Here is a 9128-nt window from a genome sequence, read left to right on the forward strand (position 1 = left end):
AGATGGCCGCCCACCAAGAGCCGGGGTCTGCTTGAGGTTTCTACCCGTTAAAGGGGAGTTTTTCCTTACCGCTGTCGCCAAGTGCTTGCTCATGGGGGAATTGTTGGGTCTCTGTATATTAAAGAGTACGGTCTTGACCTGCTCTATGTGAAAAGTGCCTTGAGATGACTTCTGTTGTGATATGGCACTATATAAATAAAGATTGATTGATTGATTGATTGACTTAGTTGTGACAAACCTTATAAAGTCGGTTTAGATATGAGCACTGCAAACTATGATTACATTTCCGAAATATCACTGCTGAAGATGATTTACAGGTCCATGTGATGAATTAACGATATGGACACTATAAAGAGCCGCACAGTCATGTGTAATAACAGTTGTTCCGCTATTGGAGAATGTCATGCGGTCACTATTCTGTCTGGTTTGTGGACGAAGTTCGTCAAGTGACGTAATTCCTGGCCTATAAAGGACATTAATGTAGTGATTTGTGTGAAAACGTCAGGTGGTTAACAGTTCACTAAGCTACACTAAGGCATTAGAGGCCACAAACTTTTAACAATTCCCCAAAATATAAAAACATACTGGCATTTGGCATGGTATTGCAGCGAAAAATCCTCCTGCAGTCCAAAAAGCATTTTCTCCATAGACCACCATTGCAAAAGAGACTTCTGTAAAATTGTTGACAAGACACCACAAACTGCAAACAACATCAGTTATGACTCTTTCTATTATAAACTTTTGATCCATGGAGGTTTTATGTTTGTAAAACTTTCCTCGAGCCAAGAAAAGCGATTTAAAAATCTGTGATGTCATCACAATGTAATGTATATGGGCCAAGTGGGAACTCGTGGGCGGGGCAAGTGGGAGAAACACTACTGCGCAAATTCAGTGGGCTGCACAATGTGGAAGCAAACCCAGAAACTAGAAACCTTTTTGGTGTATTCTTACCGGACTGATTGGAAGCCATTTTTAGTCCGTTATAGCTGTGAGAACGATCGAGAGAGAAAGACATGTTTGCGCGCAATTTGAACATGTGTACCTCAATGAAAGTTTTGGTTTTTTTGTTGTTTTTGTTTGCTAAATGTCATTCAAACGACGTATGACGATATTTTGAAGAACTTCACCGAACCATACTAGACACCGAAAACGCCATACGCACGAGAAACATAAACGATCTGGAACATGGCCACCGTCTACTGGAGGAACACATTCGTCTTCTACAGACCATGTCCGACGTTCTAAACTCTCGGTTAAGATTTTTTTTGTTCTAAGTTATGTCATGGTAAATTACAATGCCTTATCTCTTCTCCTTGGTCTCAAAAGTGTTGGAATCAGATCGTACCAGATGTAACTGTTAGTGCTACGTTCTTACGGTAACGATGATTTTGGGATTTGCGTTAAGTTAGTCCAGTAAACAAGCTCAATAATGGCAATCCACACCACTTTGTGATAAAATTTAAACATATGTTTTTTTGGCTGAACAACATTAGTATGGGGTTTTAAATTGTAGCCCAGGTAAATGCAAACATTTTGAGCCATATTGGGTCTACATAGACCCAACACAGATCTCTGCCACCACAGGTAAATGTTGATTTTTGTTTTATTTTGAGTCACTATCAAGGCATAGTCCAGGAAAAACTAGCAGATTGTACAAATAGGCTACCCTTACCCCCGACAAAGTTGTCAGAGTATCAGTTTTACTAGACTATAGTGAGTGTGATGTGTTATGTACAGCTAGTAGTGCTGACAATCCTAACATTTGCATAATTGTATCTATTTTGTAGGGCCACAACAATATGGCTCAGATCATTACTAAGCAACTGGATGCAGTGAGGGAAATGTTTGTTGAAGTGGACTCCATTCTCCATCCACAAGCACCCCCACCTTTGATGTTACCTTTGCAACAAACGGGTGGGTGTCCAAGGTATGTTATCCTTAGCCAAGGTATTCATTCATAGTAAAATGTTTTGTTTTGTTCTCTGTATTATGTCCACATCAATGTAATTGTTAACTGTTGGGGATAATGAGTTACTGACATAATCTAACGCATTACTACTCAACTCTGATTGTCGTAGCTCACACCCAGCAACTATAGAGGCCCAAACTTGCAAGCTATCTAAAGAAAATCTGTCATGCCATATGCAAACTATTGTAGCCATTTCATCAAAACTCCCAGCAAATAAAATTTGTGTTTGTGACAGAGAGACCCATGGGTTGATATGACACTGGAGTTTGTTGTCCTTGCATTTGCACCATTAATTTATTGAGGCATTTGTACAAATGTCAATTTACTACATATGTTTTTCAGGTATGATGTATTAAGGGAGCAGATAATGCAATTCAGGGAGACTGGAATGACATGGACCTCCATTGCAGACTGTCTTCATATCTCCACTGCAACGTTATTTAGAAGACGACAGCAGTTGGGAATTGCAGATAATTTCGATCCCATCCCTTGATGCCATTATACGGGAAGTGAACGCAAATACTCCTAATGCTGGAGCGAGGCTTGTGCAAGGTGAAACTCTGATTATATTATACAAATTGACTGCATAACATTTAAAAGACTTTTTTTCAAAAACATGTCACAGACAAGATCGTTGAATGGTTTGTATGGCTACCATATAGTTCAATATGTGCTTTTCATAACCCTACAATAAACATTCATCTTAAAATAGGTTTATATATATCAGAGAACAGTGGGAAGGATGTGATGAAATAGCTGAACAATGTTCAAATGTAAAAAATGATTCACTGTTTTTAACATCATGTTTTCTTTCCTCTCGCATTCAAGGGAGCATCATTGGAAGGGGACTGGCGATCCAAAGATGGAGAATAAGGGAGAGACTTAATGCAGTTGATCCTATTGGTACGATGTTTTGTCGGAGGCATGCCATAAGACGAAGAATTTATAATGTTAGAGGCCCAAACCATTTTTGGTGAGTATACATTTCAAACACGTTTCAAATACATATATACAGATTAGAAATTGGCACTCTGTACAGTGCAGACCGCTGCCAAATTAGCGGTCCATAACATGTCGCAAAGCCTAGCTCACTGCCACTTTCCTTTTTGCCAATTGGTGTATGATGCCATGGCCACTTAAAGGGATAGTTAACTTTGGTAGAATTTGTTAAAATTCAGTAGTCTTACCCACATCTAAAGTAATCTACAAGTAAGTTTGCAACCACTCCTGTCCCCATTATTTGCTTTCAACACCACCAGTATAATACTTGGATTAGGTCCCTAAAATGGATGGAAGTGAATGAGGAGCCTGACACCTGGGAGAAATGGTGGTGTTGAGGGCAGACAAGGACAGCAGTGATCACTAGCTTACTTGTAGATGCACTTTGATAGAGGTAAGACTGCTGAATTTTGACAAGTTTTAATAAAGTGAAATATCCATTTAAGGACAATCCAGGTGGAAAGTTAATCAGTTCTTCCTCGGCCCATATCCAACCTTTACAAAGATTTGTGGTGTTACATGAAATCCGTTCAGAATTTATAGGCCTTTAAATGAATGGTCAAGGTTACAGCGCCCCCTTTTGGTGGATGATTGTGGAAATTTAGTCAATTCTTAGTTGGCCTACGATGAACCTTTCCACAAAGTTTTGTGCAATTCCGGCCACAGTACTAACACACAGACAGGCGGCTACGCCCATTACTATATACAACAGAGATAACACAGCATAGTACACTGATCAGTCTCTAGAGGCAGACCAAGTGTGCAGTTGTGCATATGTGTTCTGTTGTCTGTTTCCATTTCATTACAGACACATTGACACCAATCATAAACTGATCGCCTGGAGATTTGTCTTCCATGGATGCACTGATGGCTACAGTCAGACAGTTATTTATTTGGAATATTGTACAAACAACCGTGCTTCAACAGTTCTTTTTTTTCCACAACGGTGTATCTCTGTTTGGTTTGCCACTCAGAGTCAGAGGGGACAGAGGGGGAGAAAATGTAGATGTAGCGAGATTTATGATTGAGAACAGGGGTGCAGACCGGGGGAGGTTCATAGCTGGCAGAAGTGTTCATAATCAGCGGATTGAGAGGCTGTGGGAAGATGTTAATAGAGTTGTCTCTGACTTCTACCGACAGCTATTTCAATACATGGAGAATGTAGGAATTCTCGACTCAAATAATGAAGTGCAAGTCTGGGCATTACATTATGTTTATAATGTAATGACGAATCCAGCAATCTTGCCTAGAGTTTGTCAGACAGTGGAATCACCACAGATTGAGAACTGAGCAACACATGTCACCATTGGCTTTGTGGCGCATTGGCATGAGGATACAGCCAAATGCTCACCTGCATGTAGGGGACATTGCATGGTATGGCGTACAGTACGAGGCAAGAAATGTACTTGACCAAGATAACCACCAAGCTATAAATGTACCAGAGAGCACTGTAAATGTACAGCAATCTCACTTACTTACAAACTAACATTGACCCTCTTTCTGATGATGGGAACCGTGGAATTCACCATTACCTTTTCATCGTAGAGTATCTGTCCACAAGAGAGTCTTACAGATAGAGTACAGTAATAATTCAGTGGAAAGAAGCTTATTATTGAATGTTAGTGTCAGGAGTGTAATTTTTTCAGCTTCACATGTATATTTTGATTTGCTATACCTGTTTTTCCCTGCACCCTGTTCATTGATAGATGTCAACTACTACTTTGACTGTAAACTACTGTATCATAATGTAAATAAGTAAATATATTGAGTATTGAACATGTTTATTAAAATAAAAAATGCCAAACATTTTTGACCTTAAATCTGTTTATCACATATTTAAAAACAAAACTCAAACACTGACATTTCAAGCATGAACACTCTAGTTTATGTCTCAAAAACACATAACCAACAAAAGACTTATTTAAAACATAACAGTTCCTTTGACTTCCCCAGACATCCCAGTAGCAGCATGCTTATCATTCTTGGCCAAAGCCATGCATGTTACAAAGGGCAGAGTCCATGTTTTCCATGAAGCTAATGTATGTCTGATGCATAGTGGGTAGACGTATACAGTTCACACGTTTTGGCTGTGGGAAATTTCTTCTGCCGGTCATGAATGAACTCCACGGGTGGCTCTGGAGAAAACCCAATGGGGGGAACACCACTAGATCCAGTTGCAAATATTAAAATAATTGACAGTGTGGTGTCAGTTTCTCCCTCTAGAAAAAAAAATAAAGAAATTTGAGATTATATACATATTCATAGTCCAACATACATAGTATGGTCCTTTATTTTAAATTGTATTTTGTATTGTGGCTGGACCTGAAAGGAAATGTTCATTCAAGAATTCCTGAAATGATACTAGATTAATGTGTCACTTACCTTCTGTGTCCTGGAGGTAGTCTCTCCAAAATAACACCGCCTGGTTTTCTGCAGGCTGCTGGCTGCTCCCAGACATGGAAAACCTGATGTTGAATAGGTGGTCCATTGCATCTGCTGTCAGCCCAGTCGGGCTGTAACACATCCGGGGCCTGAATGCTTCGGGGTGCTCCCAGACTTTTGCAAGACGAAAAGACACTTCAGGCCAACTGTGAATCTGAGTAGCAAATTAAAAATTACTTGGAAATCAAATTTTCTTCACTGTAGAATATTAGTACAGTTTTAAGAGGTGAAATGAACATACCGTTGAAGTGGTAGATGGATTCTATTGATGACCTGGAAGGTCAGGATGTCTTTAACCAAGACAGTCTTGTCCTCTACCTTCCTTATGTGTCGCAGGCAGCCTGCATTCGCAAGGTAGTCTTGTATAGCACTGGTTAATGTTTGGATATCTTCAACTGAATCAGCATCAGCAATCTGAAAAGATAAAAGGCAAACCTGTTTAATGTCTAATGACACTGACTTTTGGGCGAATGACTCAATCCTGCCAATTAATTATAATCGAGACACATTAGCACATCTAACAGAGAAAGCGTCATAAGCTTAGAGGCATACTCCACAGATTTAGTGAAAATGCATCATTTTGTTCTTAGTTGGGGTTTTGCTGATTGCTCTGTTGTTTAGCTTTTTCGCTAGACAGAAAATCACGGTTGCCATTTTAATTATGAATCTCAGAGTTCCCTCTTATGGACAAGGAATTTGGGTTCCATACTTACAATGGCTAGCAAAAGCTAAAGATGCAGAGTAAGGGTCTCTGGCACAACTGCACTCACTTCCAAGGTGCACAGAGAAGGGAAGGGACCCTGATGAAGGCCACAAGCTGAAACGCGTCGGTCAACTAACAAAGTTGTTCTTCATGCTAAAAGTGTTGCTGGACTTCTCATCTCTCTAGCAAAAGCTAAAGAACAGAGACATCAACAAAATTAGCACCTGGATCAATCAACAACACCACAAATAAGTAGAAAATGATTTATTTTCACTAAATCAGTGGAGTATGCCCTTAAGACAGTCCAATTACAGTTTCAAGTATGTTTTATAATTACATTACTACTATAGCTTACTCTTTGGATGTTTTCCCGCAGTTCCAAGTCACTCACATCCTCCATGGTCGGGGACACATTTGCTGGTCCTTTTACCAAGCAATCAAACAATGTCTTGGACAAAAAGCCAGGTGATGGTCCACCATGTACCATACTAACTGCAAAGGCTTGCCCAACGAGAAAATAGCTGTCCTCTCGAACAGCTGTAAATTACAGACAAAACAATTACTTTGTATCCATTTTTTTAAAAATCTTGGAAAATGACTGCATTTAATATACACTGTGAATATGAACAGTACAGTGCACCTGGAAAATATATACCCAATCAAGACCAGGCTCTTAAGAAACAACCCCCCAACCTATCAATGTCCAACCAAAACTCACTATTTTTCTTCGTACAATAAAAACAAACTTCCGTTAGTAAATTTACTAACAACAAATTGTGTCTTACCTTTGCTGTTTTTGTTGTCTGGTCTAGTGCATGGTCGCATAAATCACTAATTATAGCTACTCCAATGTCTCTGGGTCATTTTGAGTTGGTTCCAGCCATTTCTTAAATATGGGGAAGGAATTACAGTAAGTGATATTATTTTTTCCTAGGATAGCGAAGTCATGACCCGCCCTACTCTACCTCTGATTGTCTTAACCCTGATATTTTTATCCTAATCCTAACCAATCTCACTCCTCATGCCTAAATTTAACCAACCCAACCAACAAAGGCACCAAGTACTAGGCTATCAGAGGCATAGTAGGGCAGGTCATGCCTTCGCCTTCCTGGGAATAATAATTTGGTTTACAGTAAGCCTGTTTGCTAGTCTTTGATGTGAACACACGGTCTCTGTCTCCATCTAGTGACATGGACATGTAAATGAAACTAAATGAGTTTTACAGTATGGCACATGAGAAGTCGGTTTTAACTCAATATTCTACCTTTTTATGAATGACACGTTGGGTTAGCAAAAGTAGTTCTCATGTTTTATTCTTGAGACATGATGCAGAGCAAACGCTGTTGCGTAAAATTAATTACTACACTATGTGACCATTTACAAGATCAGGCTAAATTAGAGTTATACCAAAAGGCTATGGGAGGATTTGAGTAGATTTATTATTATGCATTTTTTTCTCTTCTCTTCTACCAGACAATGCAGGGCTTCCCCTACGAACCAGACAGAATAGCGACCCCACGTGTGTCTACATTGAAATTACATAAACCATAGCCTATGTGATGTTACAGTTTTTTTTTGTTTGTTTTTTGTTTTTTGTTATTTGGTTTGTATAATGTATACATCTCGGCTAATATATTAGGTCTGGACTTGGATTTGATTTCTCTTACTGACTGAGGTGTCTGATTTATTGTTCTCTATTTGCCAGAGTGCACATTAATATTGCCAACATCTCTGCTGTGAATACTGACACCTGATATGTCTGTTTTTAATTCTTAATTCAAGGAATGGTTACTCCAAATGCCACTTTCCGGCTCTCTGGATCCTTTGACCCATCTGTATTCTGTAAATATGAACTCCATCCTTGTTGCAGATGAGACTTAACTTCCTTGACTATTTCTCCTAATTTCTATCTTTTGTTATTATTCAGTGTGCATAGATCGACATCAGGTTCTGCGATTATCCATGATGGTACAACTGACCAACAGACTGGAGGGCACACATTAATAATGATACAAATTTCCCCCGCCTTAGATCTTCGCTTATTTCCAAAGTTTCTTCTTACTTCTGATTTAAGAGAGACCATTGAATTTCTGTCTAATCAGCGCTATCAGCTGGGTGGCGTCGCCATCGAATTGGACATCGCACGCTGTCAGCTGGGTGCCGCCGCCGTCAAATTGGACATTGCACACTATCAGCTGGGTGGCACCGCCATCGAATAGGACATCGCGCACTGTCAGCTGGGTGGCGCCACCGTCGACTGGGCGGCAGCACCGTCAAATCGGACATTGCGCGCTGTCAGCTGGGTGGCGCCGCTGTCGATTGGGTCACGCATACCGTCGACTGGATAGGTGGTGCACGGATTTGGTAGGCTTTTAAATGACATGGCTCTCCATAACTTCCGGCTAGGACGATTGTAAGCCTGCAGTGATGCAGACTCACTATTTAAGGGTTTCATAGTCCACTTATACTCTGCGCTAATTTCATTGGGATGGCCCTTGATATGGTGAGTCGCCACATGAAAGCCCAAATGGAGGGGGAGTGGATAGGGCGAGGGGATAGGGGCTGGTTTGGGATTGGCCCTGTGTCCTGTATTAAGCTTTGCAGTCAGCTAAACTCTTCCTCATACTCTTCCTCCAAGGAACAGACCGCTTGTTGTGTTTGGACAGGTTTAATATGAAGAAGCGAGAAACTACAGAACAGCCAAAAATATACAAGCAAATATTAGTTCTCACCATGGATTAAGAGTACTGTACAGGATTTAGAATATTAATTTTCCTTCTACAGGCAAACATTCTAGCAAATATAAACAAATTATTCACTTCAAGTCAGTGTGTGATACAAGGTCATGTAAACATACATCCATCTGCCATCGACCCATATTTAATCAGTCTTTCTATAAACAACAAACTAACACAATAAACTCTCAGAAAAATACGTCAAGTCATAAAAGTTAATTACACTCACTGGCATTGCCACTCAGAAGGCCAGAAAATACAGGAGAGATACGGATAAAAT

The 9128-nt window shown here is 40.0% G+C and overlaps 1 pseudogene; it reads right to left on the reverse strand.

Moving 5' to 3' along the window:
• Positions 1-4788: 4788 nt before the first annotated feature.
• Positions 4789-8445, reverse strand: LOC137183755 (G2/M phase-specific E3 ubiquitin-protein ligase-like; annotated as a pseudogene).
• Between the last annotated feature and the right edge of the window lie 683 nt (positions 8446-9128).

This window comes from Thunnus thynnus, chromosome 5, assembly GCF_963924715.1.
Source record: "Thunnus thynnus chromosome 5, fThuThy2.1, whole genome shotgun sequence".
NCBI lineage: Eukaryota > Metazoa > Chordata > Actinopteri > Scombriformes > Scombridae > Thunnus > Thunnus thynnus.